Genomic DNA, 20267 nt, shown 5'->3' on the forward strand with positions numbered 1-20267 from the left:
CGCAACAGTGAATGGGGAATGAAATTCAGCAGCACTCAGAGCAGGTCCACGTGCTTCGGAACCAGCAGTGCACCTCATGAATAGTTCCCATCTGTTGAGCTGTTGTCCTGTATTGGGAGAAGAAAAGCACCCAGGTGCCACAGGCTTGGGATTTCTCACAGGACATTTCTCTGCTCACCTCTACCCATCATTTCTGTAAACCTCAACAGCTATGAATGTGACTTGAATTTGAAACAGATGCAATGCTCCAGAAACCTGGACTTCCAGATACAGGCAAAATTGTGTCCAAGGTGTGTGGGGTATTTCAGGAGACAGATGGACCTTTTGGCAGCTGTCCAGACAAAAGCAGTGAAAACAATGTAAGAAAAGATCAAAGGCACGGAGGCTTTTTAGTCTTGAAAAGAGAAGCCCAAGACATGAGCATAGCTTTTAAATGTTTAAAAAGCTGTTTCAAATCAGAAAGGAATTCTCCATGGACACTGGTGATGGGACAAGAAGTCCTGATCTAGGAGGGAGGTTCAGTTTAGATGTTAGGAAACCTCTAATACTAGGAACAATGAAGTGCTAGGACAAGTTGTGTGGGGAAGAGGTAAAGTCTTCATTTCTTGAGGCATCTACAAAGAGGTTAAACACATACCTGTCTAGAATGGAGGCAATCCTGCCTCATGACAGTGAATGAACACTTGGTCGTCCCTAACTCTAACTGCTCTTGGCATATGACTTCTGCAATGGACTGAGAAAGCGTGCCTTACCAAAAGAAATGCCGTTGGCCAGGAAGCAGTGTTATTATTGGCAGTCCTCTCCATTGGATGACTTTGCTGCAGCAACTACTTTTGTGCACAGAACAGGCTCTTTCCATCGGGAATTGCCCAGGCTGACCTTGCCCAAGGGCCAGCTCACGAGCAGAGATTGCACCATGACTTAGCTTATTGGCAAAAACTGCTGGAAGCTTCAGGATCCCGATCGCTTGTAGCCACCTGAATCCAGTCTTGCACAAGGCACAGACAGCCTGTGGTGGGACTTAGACAAACAATAAGTGTGAGCAGAACCAGATCTGTTTCCTTATGGAAGACTATTAATTAACCCAAAGCTGGGACATGACAGACACATGTCTGCCTAAGACATCTTTCTCCATTGCACACAGCAGGGACAAAAATCTTTGCAATGCAAGTCTGGAGATGAGTTCAAAGGGTGTACTGGGTGCTGATCCCCAGCTCAATGCTGGAGCCTCCGGCCAAGACCCAGCTGCTCTGGGTTGCATCCTGTACAGCAGGCAGTTGCTCTTGCTGTTTATTCAGTATTCCCCACTCAGGCGCTGAGCAGCAGTGGTTGGAAATGAGAGGGAGACTGGAGGAGGCATGAGTAGCCCACAGGAAAACACACACAGTGCAGGGGTGGGGTGGTTGATTTGCTTGAGTGCACAAACAGAGCCTTACACATGCAAACACTAATTTACTGGGGCAGCAGGCACACACAGGCAGGATACCTACATACCCCAGGAATACACACAAACACAACACACACATTCACCTCAGTGACGAAGAAACAGTTATTACAGATACAATGCCTGTGCACTGACTGTGAACACACACAAGTTGTATTCATCAGCACAGTTGGCATACTTCCAGGCAGACTGTAGCTGCATACACACAGACTCAGTCTCATAACCTGTATAACCATGTTCAACATATTGCAGACATACAATGAACACACCCTAAACTTACACATATGAGAACATCACAGACGTACCTTTACATACCAGCACACACATGTATGCACTGCAACCATGTGTGTCTGATGGATGCACAAAACATCCCCACTTCCCCTGGCTCAGCAAGCACAGCTCCAGTGCAGCACATATTACTCATTTGCAGACAGTATCACCATGCACGCAAAGATATTTTCCACTTGCCCTGCACTTGCTGGCTACCTCTGCGAGACCCTCAGACATGATTGACACATGTAAACCTCTGCAGTGCAAGGTGGAGGGAGCCCCACTAATACGTCCCATTTGTCCAAATGGCATCCTGTGTGTGAGTCCCGCAAAATGCCCACATGGATTTAGAGCCTGCGATTGGTAGCCTGACCTGGTAATGTCTTTCCTGTACCTTTAATAGCTTTTAAAAGAAACTAACACAATCATTCATATAAAAAGTTGCAGTTGAAAAGTCAGGAAATTCCCAGGTGAGTGCTGCATGGGACATCTTGAACTCTGCCCACGTGTGAGTCCAGTGTGAGAGGGTGAATGGGATGGAGGGCGCCAAAGCTCTAACATTGCTGAGCAATTCGATTCCCTCCTGGGGCTCCCCAGCTCAGCTGGAAAGTTTTCTGTATTGACAAGAGCACCATTTATTTTGGCTGCACAACACTGTCTCCAACAGCCCTGTGGATCCAGCTGCATCAGGAGAGGCCCTGCACACACAGCCCCATGTCCCTGCTAGGTACCAGTGCCACAGCCTCTCCTGGCCATGCTGGGAGGGGACAGTCTGAAGGATGGGGTCAGCCTTCCCCAGGGGTGTGCTGTGGAGGAGATGATTGCTGCAAAGTCGGATTTTATCCTTGCCAATGCGAGTCCTGCTTCATTAGCTGTGCGACATCCAGCCTGCATGAGGCAGAGCTGAATAGCAATTTGCCACCGCAGCTCCCCTTGGCTTCCAATCAGACCATTTACCTGGGGGCAAAGCTTACGTTTAAGTGCCTCACTTCAGAAACCCCTGCTTGTGATGCTCTGTTGAAGCATTTCCATCACAGAAATCTCCACAACCTGCAGTCTCAGCAGTGAGGCCGAGGGCTGAATGAGTCACAAAGGCTCAATTTCCCTGCCGCACTCCTGGGGAATAACATTTGCTTATCGACCCCTACCTGGGGCTTTTCAAGGATTAGTCACTAATGCAGCCTGTCTGGGGATGAGATGCAGAGCTGGTGTAAGCCAACCTGGTCCCTTGCTCTCAGAGAAGTTTGTTTTATGCTTTGACCATGGTATCTGTTTGGGGATTTTAAAAATTTGTTCTTTACAGCCCTGTAAAAGCACCAGGAATTGGTACTTCTGTTTCTCTTGGAAGCAGCACCCAGGTCCAGGTGGGATGGACTGTGTGGGAAAAATGGTTTGCCTTCGCTGCTGTGTCTTCTGCAGAGCGAGAGACTGTGATTTCCTGGGGCTGGCTGTCAGTCTGGCTTCTTTCACTGGTACTAGTCAATCACAAACATGTATGAAAAATAAACCTGCCAAAACAGGAGAAAACCAACAAAAAACAATCAGTGTTTGCTGAAAGGGAGAAAGGCTGAGCCGCACAACATTAATTCCCACTTTCTAACATGGTGTCACAAGATATGGGAAGCTTTATGAAAAATAACCAAAGAATAATTATTTTTGAAAGTCTGGTATTTGGCAGACACGTCTCCTTTGCAAAATGTTCCCTGCACTGGGACACCGGTTAGGTCTGACATGCAGACCCAGAGGAAGACTGGCTATGCTGTTGGTTACTGTCCTGGGGAGTGAAGGTGTGGAGCTGTGCTCAAAAAGCAGGATACTAAAACAGGATAAAATTCCCCACTCCTTCTGGATTTGGATGAACATGCTAGCACACGCTAATCTTCTAAGGGCTCAGATGTACTGCAAGAGGTCTCCTCCTCGAGCAAGTAACCCCACACACGGTGACCGAGGACACTGCTATTACAGTTTGCCTCTCATTTGCACTCACCTCTGCGTGTGCAGTCAGCTACGGTGACCCGGCAGCTCCATGTCCCTGAGCAGAGACATCAGGCACAATGCCAGCATTACACATTTACACCAAAAGTATGCACTGAGTGGTCTCAGTCATGAGCCTCAGTAGATTCAACCTCACTTCTCTGGGCCTAGAAGGTTTCTTGCTTGGCAGTAAGCCATGCACAGTATCTGCCCTGTGCCACAGCTGACAGCACCTGTACTCCTGGGACATCCTGCTGTCCCCCATCCTGCAGTAGCTTTTCTGTAGCACCTCTGTGCCAAGACTTATTTTTCAAAGTGCAGGTGATACAGCACATCCTTCTTTTGGAGAGGCGTCAGAGACCTTGAATGACCTTGTATAGGCTGAGCTTCCAGTTGAGGCCTTAAAAGAAAGTGCTAAGTATAGGCTGCAAACTTCTGCCGCTGTGGGTGTGTTGATGTGGTTGTGGTGAGGGGTGACCTCCAACCAGTGCTGTCCTATGGGAAATTCCTTCTGCACGTATGTAATCTGAGGAGCGATGCTGTACTCTGCATGTGGAGCTTGCTTTGTAACAAAATTATTGTTATTCTTGTCGAAGCTGAAATCTTGCTCGGGGTCAGTGCTGCCCAAGGCTGGCCTCTCTGTGAGCTCTTATTTTGCAAATGTTCAGTCCCTCCACAGATCAGCGCCCCACTAGTAAATAGACACTGTCTTCCCTGCCCCTTCTGCTTGCTTTGATACCTTTGCAGGAAGACCATTAAGCTATTGGAGATGAGCCAGATATTCAGAGCCAAATCAAAGCCAACAGCCCCACGCTGCAGCGTTACCATCTTCCAGCCTAACAGGCTGCCTGCAGGCAAGTTCAAACAAATGCTGCTATAGTGCCAATCTTCCAATACAGGTACAAAACAGACATCATGGTTCAATACAACTGTATCACATTCTGACATACAAATAACTGGTTTGCAACAAACCTAAATAAATCTTCTGGATAGAAGAATCAAGCTGATTTGGAGAAGGAAGCTGCTTCCAAGTGTCCATACAACTTTGCAGGAAGGTGGGCTGAAGGCCCTGGGAAAGGAAAAGCCATCGGGAGAGGAATTTGCATGGCTATGAACTGCAACAGAAGTGTGATGCTAACACCTACTCCTATTAAATAGTACAAGAGCCAAGAAGTGATAAGGCCATTTACATGTGTTCAGGTGGGTCAAAGCTAAGTACATCCATGCAAGACAAGGCAGAAATATAGGGAGTTAGACCCAAAGGCCAAATATTCTTGTCCACATTTTGCCAGTGAGGGTGAGTGGGTGCAGCTCTGATGAGGGTGACCACAACTGCTGTCCCCTCCTCCTCTGTGGGAGCACATTTACAGCTACTGCTAGAGCCTACATTGCTTGGGATTGACCCTGGAGGAGCTTGAAAGAGAAAGCTGAGGGATTTTCCTCTGTGAGCTGCAATCCCATGAGCAGCAGCCTCTTGCTCGAATGCTATCTGTATTGCTCTGCCAGCAGAGGTATCCCAGGGCATGCCTCCTCATGGGGATGGGCTAAAAAGAAGCACTAACTACTCAGTGTTAACTCATGGATAAGGGGAATGCAGGGGACTTCAGTCTCCTGGCAGGTCCCTGCTGGGAGGTTATTTCTCTCTCTGCTTTTTTCCTCCACTGTCTGTCTCATCTATATACCCTGAAAGTTGTACGAAGCAAGAACTATCAAGTGTTGTGTGTATAAACAACAGCCACAACACTGGTTTGTATTTTGGCTGGGTGCTTTTGAGCCTACCAGTTTTTAACAAATACATAAATATAAAATATATATATTATTAACAAAAAAAACCCCAAACAAAACATAATAGTAAGCTGAGTTACAGGTGCATATCTGAGCACTCCCAGCTGGACCGATCAGTCCACATGCCAAGCTCAAATAACTGAGACAGATAAGGAGCAGCCGCTGTGGAGCAGAGATTATATAGCAGGCAGAGCACTCAAGAGACCTTTAACCTGCTGGAGAATAAGAGACTTCACGTTGTTTTTTACAGGCAGTGCTACCCAGGATGGAAAACCTGACATGCTTAAATAGAAACCACAGTATCAGGAGCAACACCAAAGCCTGCTGTGCTGGAGGCATTTACACTGCAACAGCAAACAGCTCAGAAGAGCCATTGATTGCAGCCAGTTTCTGGTGGGAAGCTAAGCTAATGATTGCTGAGGATGTTGTAGATCCCAAAGATGAGGTGGGAGGACAAGCTCTCTGACAGCTTTTGTTACTGGAGCTGATGTGAGCCAATTTCCTAAATCCTCTTGAAGATATGGGTGCGTGGGTATCTGGCCCTTGTGTGGGCACAGCAGTCTCTTCGGGGCATTGAAAGCTGCATGTGGAAGCCCAGAGTGCTGCAGTTTCCCTACAGTGTCCAGCTCAGGACATGATTTAGATACTAGTTCTGCACCTTCTTGTCATGGCCGAAGTCTACCAGGGTGTCATTTTCACAGTGGAGCTCTTCACAGGAAGGGTCCCTCTAAGCTCAGCACTCAGCTTTCCCAAAGCAGGACCTGCCCTGATGCTTCATTGGTCCTGGAGATCACAGAGCATCAGGTGAGCAAGGATTTCTGAAGTGACCTAGCTCTTCATGGGAGCATATGCCTGTCTCCACTCACATGGAGCCTCTGGAGAAGCTGGCCAAGGATGGCAGCAGACAAGAAGCCAGATTGACGGTCAATGCTCTGTTAGCACCCCAGTACCTCTAAGGGACAATGTGCATAGCCCTGATCACACTGCTATGCTTAGGGGGCTGCCTGTTCACCCCATTCTGGCTTCTATGGCCTTGGTTCCAGCAGCACCCTAATGACCTGGAACTGCAGCTGTGCGGCAAGGGCTGAGCAGAGACTTGCTGTTATGTGGGGTCCTTCACTTGTGGGGTGGTATTTACCTGCTCTGAGGAGTATGCTGGATCAGTGGGGATGTTGGTACATGCCCGCGTATGGCTGTGAGGCTGTCAGTGGGGACAAATTGGAGCACTGAAGAGAAGTTTCAGCATCTTGAGGTGGCTGCTAAGCCTCAGGGATATTCTCTTTGCCTGAGGCTGACAGCTCATTTGAGTCACATAGGTTTCCCTTGCCTGGCAAGGGACATCCATCATTCTCCTTATATGTAGATCCACAGCCAACTTCTTCAATGGGGTATTGATTCACCAAGTACACATGCCTGTGGAAAGCCAATTAGTCCAACTGGACATTAGCAGCTCAAGTTGATCCTATGGCCCTTACTTAGCTCAAAGGACACGGGTCCCTGGGTTTGCAGTGGCTCCTATGCAGACCACTCTGTGCATATGCCTGTCCTGCAGCAGCCCGTGCCAACCACAAGCATGACCTGCCCATGCATAGGGTAGGAGATAACTGACAGACACAGCCACTCCACAGCAAAAAGCAAAGAGAGTCCATGAATTGCATCTGGTTATCCCAGTTTCCCAGTGGGAGCAAAGAAGCCTCTTAGGATGATCCCAGACTGTGATATGCACATAAAACCCCTTGGACAAGGGTGTCCCGGCCCAGAGTAAAGGTATTCAGAGGCCCACAGACTCAATGCAGATCACACAGAATCACACAAATGAAGCTGCAAATCAGTGATATTAGTGGGGGATGATAAAGCTTTTCCGTCTTAGATGATAAACACCATCAGTGGCTGCTTAATAGGTAATGTGGGATTGGCACAGTCCCAGGGCAGATGTAACACGCCTGCGAGTATGTATATGTGTGACTTCCCATAAATCCATGTCTGACACAAGGACCTTTGTGAACTAGGTTATAAATAATTAGCTGGACATGTCTGTATTTCTTTTTGCAGCACCACCATCACTAGGACAAAAGCTGAGATCTTCTGCACTCACAGTGTCTTCAGTTGTGTGGCCAGAAGGTGCAGGTAATGGTTCAGGCAGTGTAACCCCTCACTGCAACCTGTCCAGACATCCTATAATGAGTCTGGCAGTTTGTGCTCAGGCAAGAAACCTAGCCCATCTTATCTGAAGAAATCGCTAGAAGGTTAATGCAATATAACCCTTGGTGGCTTGTTCCTGGTATAAATGAGGTCTTATTTTGAGGAATTTAAGATTAAAGTGAATGAAGAACAGTCATCTTTCTGAATATAAGCTGAAGTTAGTCTCTGATTTATTTCTTATGATGCATTTGACCATGTTCTGTTGTCTTTGTAAATCTGTATTTTTACTGCATTGACATGTTTCTCAGGTTTAGGTTACATTTCTAATAAATATCTGATGCCATGTTGATTTCCTGTATTGTATTTCATTAGACTTAGAGAAGAATGGAGCACATTTTTATAAAAAACAGCAGTCTTAAAAGGAGTTTCTAACACAGGGCTTGTCTGCATTTAGTAAGTGATAGCTAATTCTCTAACAGTGCTGGTATTGTTAGAAGTGGTACAACCTGCCTTCGCATGGACTTGGTTATCTCAGGATAAAGGCGCCTTATGCCTGTATAACTATTTCCATGTGTGAAGAGGAATAACTCCAAAACTATAAATCAAGAATTTTAGTGGCATAGCTTTAACTGGTTAAAATCACACTGCTAATGGAGCCATGGCTGAAACAGGGAGAGAAATCTTAATCTAGAGAAAGGAATTCCTGGTGTGGAAGCCATCTGTGTAAGAAAAGAGTTTTAGGATCCCTGTCTGCAGTCCTGCATCACTATGATACTGGCAAATACTAGTCTGCTTTGGTCATCACAATGAAATAAGTATGAAGAAGATATTCTGCCTCAGGGCTGGGTCATGGGACAGCAAAGAAAAATGGACCTATTTTCCCCCAGTGCTGGGTGCCAGCAAGGGCACAGGAGGGCTTGGGTCCAGGTCTGCTGCATTTGGCTCTGAGCACAGCAGCCTGAAGCTGAATCCCTATGTATTTCGCACCCAACCTTCACATGGGAAATTCTGTGAAGTGTGAAGACTGTCTCCTGTGGCAAAACCTCCAAGCAGAAGGGGAATCTTCCAGGGCTCCTAAAAAGACCACTTACATTGGCGGGGCAGGGCAGCAGGTGATGGGAAAGTTGTGGAGGGAAAAGGTGGTGGAGGCAGCCCCCACGGTGGAATAATTCCCTGCAGGTTATGTTCAGCTCAAGGCCAGAGCATGTGTTTCTTTCACCACTATACGTCTCCATCACTGCACTACAATAAGGGACTGAAATCTTTGTTATTCAAATATCCTTCCTGTGATAAACTACATTATTCTCACCATTTTCAAGGATCCCTCTCATAGACATATCTCTTATTTCATTAACTCAGTTGTTGAAGATGAAATCCCTTCTTCCTTAATTGCTCTGCTCCAACCATCCTTGTTACTCTTCATGAAAGAGGCAGACAATAATCCTAATATTCTCCCTTTTTTGTCGCTGTTGCTTAACAAAAAGAGCCTTGAAATCATTGCCCCTTATTTCCCAGACCTAGCCGGCCGATAGGAAATAATTAACTCCTATCTGTGCTGATGGAGTGGTGGCTGGTGTGCAGCCAGTTCCAGGTAGTTTGTTATTCCTTCTTTATCTCCTGCTGCAGAAGGGAAGCTGCCAGATTATTTAGCAAAGCTCTGCCTGAGTGTTTATCACTACAAGTTTGAAGAAACAGTGCTAGTAATGATTTCATTTTATTTTATTATTTTCTTAAATAAAGGGTATTGTTTAGTCTCAGCGATGCAAATGACAAATCTTCTTGGACTCGTTTCATTTACGAACAAGATTGTCTTTGCTGCAGCGTGTGCTACAGCAGATGATTGCACAGAGACACCCAAGGGACACAGAAAGCTGGGAGGTGCTCAGCAGCATCATCACAGCTGAGGCTTTGTGAGCTGCCCGCACAACTCAGGTTGGGGAGAAGGCAACAGGACACTTGGAATTTAACCAAGCTTGCAATCAACTACTGCATGAAAGCGGCTTTGCCTGATCATCCCAAAGGTCCCTTAGCTCAGCATCCAAGAGTAGCCAGCAGCAGATGCCAAGAGAGGAGCAGGAGCATGAGCCAGCATATCTAATCAATATTTCTCACTGCCTTGTGACTTGCATCTTGGGACTTTCTGCCATAAATGTGGCTTCCATTGATGCTTCCAGCAGCGTTTTTGAAACGCTTTAAAGACTTTAGCGCTCACAACAACACACAACAAGGAGTCCACAACTGCATTAGGTGCTTGTTTTGAATCTGCTACCTGGTAATTTCACTCACTGTCCCCAGTACTTGTGTTAGACAGGACAACGAACTTTTCCCTGTGCTCACTCCCGCAGCCACTTGGGATTTATTATCTTACTTCCCTCCAGCTGTGACTGAGAAATAATCTTTCTAAATCTCAGCTGAGGTAAGAATGCATTAATCACTACCTTGATTAATTACTGAAGGATCATTTCCTCTCTATGATACATGGAAACCCCCAAACTTCTTGAATCAGAAGTACACTCAAGGTGTTCGGTGTCACATCCATCATCTCCATGAACGTCACTGTCGACAGAGGCATATATAGTGGCTCAAACATCTTCCTCACGCACTAGTAGATGCATATTCAAACTTCTGCCTTTCTGGGCAGGGTGTGTTAGCAATATGGCAGCAGTAAAACACCTCAGTTTTGGGAAGATATCCCATGGCGATCCTCCGGTTCCCAGTCCCATGATGAGAGTCCCATCCCTGCTTCTTTGTAGCATTGACACCCCTGACACCTCAGCTGTGACACAGGACTGTGTGCACACTAGAAACTGTCCTTAGACCTGTGGAAGAGCTTAATTAGGGTTAGGTTTGTTCCCACAGAAGACAAGATTGCTTTGTAAACAAAACACAGCTTGCAGTGGGCCCTGCACGTCTTCCTACAGTTGAACACAGCCTGGACTCTGATCCACAGCCCTCACATGCTTGTTTCCCCTGTTCTGGGCATGGCTGGAGAATCTCAGTATGGGAAGCTATTGTCCATCACCCTCCTCTACAGGGCAAGACAGAGGATTTCACTGTCCAGGATTGTCAAACTGAGGCCATTCACTGACGTAAAATTCTCTCTGATGGGGGGAGGAGGGTGATGGTGGTAAAGCAGTTGTCAGCACGTTGCTTGCAGCCACAGAGAAAAAGCTACATCATGTCATGGAGAGGATTCATCTTTTATCTCTGCCCTGACTTCTTCCTGCAGCTTCTCTCTCCATCCCCTGCAGTCTTCCAGCTTATCAGCTCCTCTGCTTGGTGATCAGCTGAGTAGTCTTTAAGGCAGGGGACTGGAGAGCTGGTACAATATGTAAGCAGCAGATCAGAAAGACACACTTGGCCAGGGCCACCTGGCCTGGAGTACTTTCCCTTCAGGGCTCAGCTCAGAAATGGGTCTTCTCTGCCCCATGGTGAGGTTGCAGAAGGACCTTGGCTCTTCTTTGTTTTGCCCTGTGCTGCTAGACAAATACAGATGCTGATACTCAGGGCCTGTGAAGTACCAAAGCCAAGTCCTGTGCAGGACTCACGGTGCTTTAGAGTTGGGAGGTGCCTTTTGAAATACAAGGTCATGGAGTGCTCTGAAGCTTGTAAAAGGTGACTCAGACGCTGTGTGGACCTTGATAGGACAAATTTCTCCTTCAGAATTACCATGTTGAGTGCTGAACCCAGTGGAGCAGATCCTGATATCTCCTCTGGGCTGTGGTCCCCGTTTTGCACAAATATGGGGACTGGTGCTGTTCATGCTGGCAAGAGGGAGGGAGAGGCTGAGATGATTTGGAAGGACCACCTAGAAAGGCAACACCTCACCAGGTTTCCATTCTCAAAGAACAGAGGAGGGCTTGAGGTCGTCCTCTGGTTATTTGTGCCCAGCACAGTATGAGGCATGACCAGAGAACACAGGCACAGCAGAGAGACGAAATGTGTGAAGCCCTCAGAGGTGGAGCATGGCCATTGCTATCCCTATTTCCAGAGGACAAGCAGGGGAAACAGGAGAACCCCTCTCAGCTCAACCCCCAGAAAACAGACCACAACACTACTGGGACAGAACCCTTCCCTATTGGGACAGTGGTATGCCCCCACCCGATTTCTGAGCCTAGAGTTCCCAGGCTCGTGGCTGCTGATGACCCACCAAGAGCTGCTCTGACAGCATAACCCAGAGATGGTGTCTAATTCTGCCAGACACAACTTGGATGCAGCAAGCTGTCAGCTGTCCCTGGGGCTGTTTGGAGATGCTCTGCCTCTCCGGCAGGGAGGAGGGAGGAGCAGAAAATTTCCAACTGGAGCCAAGCTAATGGATACATTTCTTTTCCCAAGGCAGGCAAATTATTTTGGCTCCCAGCTGACCCCTCGACCACAAAAAGCACCATAAAACAGCAAGGGTGTGTAAAAAATAAACACAGGCACGCATCAGCCTTCCGGATTCCCGTCCCCCGAGCCAGAGGAGCTCAGGCCGCGGGCAGAAGGAATGTGGTGTTGTATCGGGAGCCATCGGGATGGGATCAGGGACAGGAACATTTTATAACTGGCCTCTGGACCCCACTAAGGAGCAGAGGGAAGGAAGAAGAGTGATGACTACTCATATTGTAAAAGGGGGCGAATTTGAATCTCATCTGCGTGTTTTGCAAGGATTGGGATTTACAGCATAAACTGCTTGCTCTGCTCCTTTGACTCTTGCTGTCTTGGCTCCTCTGGCCAAGTTTACATCAGGGCTGTCCTGACCAGCGAGGAGCTCTGCAGAGGAGAGGTAACATGAGGGGCAAGATTCATGCTTCAGGGTCTCAAGGCTCTGTAGGTAAGCATACAATAAATTGAAGCAATATATGCCTCTCTCTGTCACCTTGCAGCCTGGAAGAGCTAGAGAGAGGGGGAAACAGAGGCCAAGCAGGGTTCCACCCTGCAAGAGGAGTCTGAAGAGATGCCAGGGTCAGACTGTAAAAGTCTAATATAAGCTAAGAGACATTGCATTCACACCAGATCAGACATCCTGCACTGAGACTGGGGACCAGCAAAATTCATATTAAGGAAGAGGCACATGGTGTGCTTAGCTTACTGACAGCTGGGCTTGGGATTTGCCATCCTCAGCAATGGACTATGACAGCCGTTCTTACTTTACCCAAAGGTTTTGCTTCATCAGAATAAGAGGAGGTGCCACATGGCTTTGACCTCTTCTGGTACACAGAAATATGAATGTCAAAGCAACCAGCTTCAGCATGGAAAGGGGCTAACTCTCCTGTTGCAGAGAAATCAACCCCAGAAAGCTCACAGGGATTGAGATGACACAGGAAGATTTACCTTAAAACATCTGCCCCTCGTTAGTCTCCATCAGCATCTGCAACCTGCTTGCTTTCGAAGGACACATTTTACCATTGAGAACCAGAGCTGCTCAAATACAGAAAGTAATTCCATGGCTGCCCCCTGAGGGGATGAGCATTGCAAGCTGGTTGTGCCAGGATCACAGCCAGCAGCACCAAGACGTCTGCCCTAGAGCCCCAGCGCAGCAGTAAGTGGCACTGTCTCCCTCCCAGCCTGGTGTGAGCCACCTGGGCTCCTGCCATTGCAGAGAACTGACAAAGACGCTGACTGACTTCTGACTCTCTCAACTTAACCCTCTTACAGGCCAAGGAGTACCACAATTCTTCAATACCCAGATTTTTCTTAAAAAGCCATTTTGGGAAAAATAATACTGCTCGTGGCTGGTGGTGGTGAGGAATGGCAGCAGCAACATCAGGGAAAATGAATAATTCCAAGAGATTCCCTGGAACAAGTAACCTACATTTTTTGTCAGTAATACATCGCTAATTGTATCTCTTTAATATTTTCAGTTTTCAAAAGATCCAAAACAGATAAACAGAAGCAACAGGTTCCTTTCAAAACCCAGGCCACCAATAAGAATTAGGAATTAAACCTGGACAAAATGCAAATAACATGGTGGTTTATTTGCCATCCCTTTTGTGAAGCGTGGCTGCCTCCAGCAGCAGCAGCCCCAGATCCATCCCCAGCAGCCAGGTCCCTCCTCTGGCTCCTGTCCCTTCTATGTACCACTAGATCCTCTGGCCAAGTGTAGCAGTAGTTGCGGTACCAGGGTGTGTTTTGGTACCCATTCTGATAGGCTGGCACCACGCCTACACTGTGCCCTCCTTCCCTTCCTTGCTGTCTTCAAGTCCTGGGTGAGCCCAGGTGACAGTTCAGACCAGAAATGCCAGTTTGCAAATGCTGGTATAAAAGAGGTCATTTTTTAATCCAAATGGGCTAATTCCATGATGGTCAGCTTGTAGCAAGCCATTCTGCATGCTGTCATCCAATATCACTTTCCTCTTCTTAAGCATTTAACTCCAAAACTCATATCGATTTAGACTGGGGTTTTAAAATCAGCTGAGGGTTTTTAAATCAACTAGTCACAGCTCCTACAAAGCCAAAGACTCTATGTCCCTGGTCACCTACATTCGTCATGTGCAGGGCCTCCTGAGCACATTTTGAAATATTTAAAACATTGCATTTCTTTGTTCAGAATGCAAAGTGCCAAAGGGCATGGGGCCGGCCGCAGAATCCAAAATGCTCTGCAGAAAATGCTTTCAGAGCAAGAAGCTAAACCCAGGTTTATGAAACATACTTGGAAGGAGTTCAGCGGCCCAAATCCCACTGCTAACAGAGCAGTTCTGAGTCGATTGCAAATAACAGGCTCTTACTGTCCAGCCGCAGTGCAATTCCACTGAGCTTTGGCAGAGGGTAATTCCGGTGTCAGATATTTTTTCATGAGACCCTACTTGACATTTTGGCCGGAAATCCTGTGGCATGTTTTGATATTCCATGACACACCGTGTTAACCGCATGGATTTCCTCCATTGCTTTGACAGACTCCACTACCCACTCAGGCAGAAGGGAGCTGGATGAGCCCTTCCCCCTGGCTCCTCCTGCCAGCACACAAAGCATCAGGCTATTGAAAATATATTGCTAGATCTAAAGTCCCCTGGGAGAAATAACCACTGTTCTGGAGCCTGCACGGCTGCCTCCTCCCAGACAGATGCATATGCAGTTTCCCAAGGCAAGGCAGACACTGAATACAATGCTTCTGATGAGGCTTTTCCAGAGTGGGGGGAGACAGTTTTGCTCTACTCTTGGCATCACTTGGCTTGCCACCAGCTGGCTCAAGGTACCGGTGTTGCTGCAGTTAACAATGCACTGCGAGGCCAGGGGTTCTCAGGTTGCAGGTGATGCCTCTTGCGTGGTCAGGATCTCAGGCACCAGCAGTACAGCAAGGAAGACCCTCTCCAGTGCTGGGTCCCCACATGTGAGATACTGCTGGTAGCCTGACTGCCTCACAGCTGGCCAGCCATGTCTGGAGAAAGCATCCATGTGATGGGGGAGATCTCCCTTGAGGGAACCCTGTATCCCAGATGTAGCCCCTGTGCTGGGACCTGCCATGCTCTGTTACCTGCCATGGCATGGGGATGCAGCACACGAACTGGGAAGATGGGGCTCTGCTTAAGGACAGGAGGATGCTATGGGGGAGTCTAGAGAAAAGGATGAGCACTGAGCACAAATCAGGGGATATTCAGCTGATTGTCTAGACCCAGATCCTGGCTCCTTGTCATTGTCCCATCTACCCTACCCACCATGTGCTACTTACCGACGGATACCCCTTTCATATGCAACTCCATGCCCACCTAGCCTACTTTATAACAAGACCAGGGCCAAATGAACCTAAGACCGCAGCAAGAGTCTCAGACAAAAACCCAGGTCCTGCAGCAACAGTTGTTGCCCTACTCACTACACTGGGTAGAGTGAAGGAATAGCCCCCCTGACAGTAGGCAGTTTGCAGCTGCTGGACAAAGCTGGACAAAGAAGGTGGCTGCATGAGCCAGGGGAACACCAGGGAGGTCTTTGACTTTGACAGCATTGGGGCTGCAGTAGTCCAGACAGCTGGAGAGACATTTCCCAATGGGGATGACAGATAATTGCTGGGATTTATCACACTGGAATGGCTTCCAGTATGCTGAGAATGCTGAGGGCATTCAGGAAAAGATACCTGAGATACATTCAAGGCACTGCTATTGTATGTACCTATGGATGAGACTTTAAATCCAGAAGCATGCACATCATCTACCCGCTCCTGCCTCCCCTCCATAATCCTATGTGCTCACTTATAACAGACCTTCTTTGCCTCCTGGGCATGAGGTGATTCCTCGCATGGTCCGTAACTACTTCAGTGTCCTGATGACTCATTCAGACCCATTTGCTCCTGCACTGGGAGCCTGAGCATACTCAGGGAGACAGCGGGCAGCGAAGGGAGGAAAGGCACACCACATGCTCTATGCCAGTATAATCAACCTTGGCAAATCTGTGGGGAAGATGGACCAGGCAGTGCCAGAGTCAGTGGGGTGAGAGGCAGAGGGCAGAATCCCAGAGGCAAGAGACAGAGGATTTGTTGCCAGCTGTTGAGTAGGGTAGCAGAGAGCAGACAACCGCAAGGAGGCATGGAAAGACCAGACTGGGAGGCTGCCAAGGATGAGAGAGAGTTGCATTAAATCTTATTTGTCTTTAAACAAAGTGTTCTAATTGCTAACAAAGGGATTTCAAGCAAATTGTAGTAAAACTGAGTTATTCTGATCAATTACACAGTCAAGCAAATTACGGAAGGAGTCTGAAATATTGCCAGATACGAAAAAGAGATGGAAAGAGGAGGAGGAGTTGCAAAGAGAGTGGGGGAGGCAGTAATTTGAGGGAGGAAAATTACTTGATGGCTTGATAAGGAGAATTATTAAGCATAAATTTGAGATGCAGGTTGCTAAATCTGAATACAAAATCAAGGGAAGAAATTGAAATTGTGTTTTAAGGTTGGTGAAATCTGAGTGGGGGCAAAGAGAAAAAAAAATGTGCAGACAAGCATTAGAGACAGATGCTGTAGAGGTGTCTGCAACGATCATTGCTAACCACAGCAAGGTGAAAGCAAGGCATGGCCCAGAAAAAGGGTAACTTTGTGGTGAGGACACTGGGCCTGTGCTAAGCTGGCATCAAGCCATGTTCCTGCCACAGACTGCCTACTTGATCCACAGCTTTTTCAAAGCACTTAGCAATGACCTGGTTTTGGTGCTGGAAGGGTCATAAGGGTCATGAACCCAATATAATCAGAGGAGAGACACACCAAGGCTGACTCCTTAGCCTTGTCACACCTTACCTGAAAACTGTGGCGGACACTTCCACTGTCTGTTTTGCAGATTTAAACTGGAATCATTCAGTGTGTATCCATACAGTGTCCAGAGCAACAGGCAGGGATGTTGTGGGCAATACAAGCCAAGGCAAACCAAAGCCCTGTCTTAAAGGAACAAGAATGAAATCCCACCATGAAACACAACTGCATGCTGGGAGCTCTGACTCAGGGACAATGTACATTGGGATGAATGAAATAATTGAGCCCTGTCCCACTCAGTTCCTGGAGGTTCCCAGCTACACTGCTGGGGTCTTCAGGTTGCTCATGAAACAACCACTGAACTGCTGCAGTTTGCAGCTTGGCATATTCAGGAAAATCACCTCCAGTTTGATTTTTTCCATAATATATGATAGGATCATTTTGTATGTGATCAGCCCTGCTCACTAGGCTCCTGTCTGGTCTGCATGGCATGCATGGAGCAGGCAGCAGGATTAGGGACCACATTGTCACTGTTTTGTACGAGATGCACAAGGACAAGTTGCACCACTCAAGGTTGGCAAAGAAGGGTTTGCTGGCTCTTAGGCTCCAGTCTCCTGCTAGAGCTGGGTTTAGCTCTAAGGGTGGAAAATCCAGTGCCTAGAGCTGGGTTTAGCTCTAAGGGTGGAAAATCCAGTGCCTACACTGAGTCTCAGGATCACAAGGTTGTAGTCCTTGTGTGGACTCCTTCTATAAAGCTGCTGCAAAGGTAGTCCAGAGAGCTCTAACCCAGAAAGGCAGTACTCTTCAAGTCAATTACCATACATGGTTCATAACCCTGCAGCTGACAGGATTAATGGATTATTGGCATGAAGGGCTGCAGAGATCCTTTTAAAAGAGGAAGAAGAGAAGGACCAGAGATTATTTTTAATGGTGTTTATTTGTCAGAGAACTCCAGAGCTTGTGGGCTTCTGTAGGGCTGGAAGTTCTGAGCCCGAAGAGGAGATAAGAGAAAGGATTAGGGTATTACTGTGGTGGTGGAGTTCATGTGTGTTGTATTATTAATGTTTGTAAAGTACTTTGAAAATGAAAAGCACATAAAAGCTCTAAATGCTGTATTTAGTAGGAGCTGAAGAAGAGGAACTTAAGTCTGAAAGGACACTTTTCAGTTATCAGTGCACAGAGAGCTTGTCTTTTTGAGAGGATCCCGCAGTCAGATGCAGACTGAAGTGGCAGATGAGTTGTTCAAAAGCCAACATGAGGAGGGCATAAGAACCCTGCAGGGTGCAAGGAAGGCTAGTGTGTCATGCATCAAAAAAAGAAACAACTTAGCGTTTTTAGTAAAGGAAAAAGGCACCAGATTTGCTGGCCCATTTCTCTGGAGCTTGCACAGGAATGTTCTCTGCAACGCATGTGCTTTAGCTAACATTCCTTCAAAAGACTCTTGGACAATTGACTTGACTTCCTTGTACTGTTTGCAGAATTTCTGCAATGGAGGGAAAATCCTGACCAGGGAAGGGTAAGGATGGCAGCATTGGAGATCCTCCAGCAGACACATCACTTCTGACCTGTACCAGCCAAGCTATGCAGTCTCAGCCTGTCCATGAGCTATTCACAGGGCCAGAACTTTGGTTCTAGACACTTCAGCTTTTATTGCATTGTTTCACCAAGGCAATGACCTCTGAACAGAGCCAAGATGAAGATCCTCTTCACGTCGCTGCCATCCCAACTCCAGAGGCCTCCTCCACCTATTGCTGATTGATACACTACAGACAAGAGAATTTTTTTTCCAGTGAATCCATAAATAGATATGCAGCTTCCCCACTGGCATCCCTGAGGAGCTTTCTGAGCCACCTTTGTCAAAGCAGAAAGACCTAAGGGCCAACTGAGACTGTGGACAAGTATTGATGGCATATATGCCTGTTCCCCAATGACAGGCATGTTCTCATTTCCCCACTGCTTGCCACTTTCTCTGACAAAGCACAGTGTTTGTGGTTTTGCACAGATCTTTCCTCACACAGCAGTCACTATGTCAGAGCTTTTCTTTATCCCCAGACTACCTTTTTTAACCATGAAATTAAAAACCTATATTTGACAGGGAGGGAGACACCAGCCAGGTCTGTGCAGCCATTTCCTTGGTTCAGCCTGTGCTTGCAGTCATGCATTGACCCTCACAGTCTCAGTTTCTTGGAACATCAAAGACATATTAAGGCGTACCTGTGCCAGAGGTCCCAACTTGCTGAGAGCATCTAGGGTATCTCCCTCCTTCTGAGCTCCCTTCCTATCCACCAGCAGCCAAAAGGGACGCAGAAAATTTTCCCCCTCCTTATTACTTTATAAGCACTTAGTTCAGTCCCTGACAAGGAGCAGACTGGAGCCCCTCTGCCCGCAGTTCTTTCAGCAGCTTGCTGTGCTATTGCCTAAGAGTGGTAAGTCATAATGATAAACGTGGATATTTCACCTTCCACCCTTCCCTTCAGTATCTCAAATCCTGGTGCCGAGGAGCAGCCATACAGGCACTACTGCTTCCCCAACCTGCAGCGTGACAGATGTTACGTATACCCAAAATGACACCTGCACCCCACAAGAGCTTCTCTCTCATATTTATGGCCCACTGTCACTGCTAGATTTATGCCCTTCAAATATTTGTCAGCTGTTATCCCACCTCCCCTGCACATCATTTAACTGAGCTTGACGTATGTAAGTACTTTTAATCTTTCCTCATGAAGCAATTCCCCCCTCCCCAGGGCCTCTGATCATATTTGTAACTCTTCCTTGAGACAGCGTCGGTTCATCATTGCCGCTCTGATAACAGAGCAAGGAGAACAGCAGCCTGAGCATGCAGGCGGGGAGATGGGGGAGGATCATTTCCCACTCTCACGCTCAGCTCTTTCCCATGCCACCCCTCCTAAGAGCATGTTTGGCTGCTCTAAAACCCCTCTCTGCTGGCCACAGGTCTTTTCCCAAAGTGGCTCACTGTTCCGGCTAAAACCCCCACTCCTGGATTATTTTGCAATTTCCCTGAGCCCAAGAGGGATTTCATTTTCTTTCCTTCCTGTCTTTCTAACATCTCTGGTGTCTCTTTCTATTATTACCCAATCTGTGCTGGCATTTTCAACGCCTCCCAACTGAGGCAGGAGAATGTAATTAACAAGCTGTTTACCTCTCCTTCCAGATCATTAATAAATATGTTAAACGAGACCGCTACCTTGCTGAGTGATGCAAAAACCAGATGAGGCACGTAGCTTGCTTTTTAACTTTGTACTGTTTTCTACCCATGCTGGTGCCAGTGAGACTCTTCCAGAGCAAATTCCCTTCCAAAACTGCAGCTGAACTGAAATAATATCCCCTTAACCTGGTGTATGTGCACCCCTTCACATCAGCTCTCATGAACCTCGTGATTGACATCAAAGCTGATGCCTGAAGCAAGTATCATCAGCTGAGTCACCTTAGTGTGACACAAGACTTACATCTCACTACAGAGCTAATTTCCCATTCACGTATTAC

This window comes from Phalacrocorax aristotelis, chromosome Z, assembly GCF_949628215.1.
Source record: "Phalacrocorax aristotelis chromosome Z, bGulAri2.1, whole genome shotgun sequence".
Classification (NCBI taxonomy): Eukaryota; Metazoa; Chordata; class Aves; order Suliformes; family Phalacrocoracidae; genus Phalacrocorax; species Phalacrocorax aristotelis.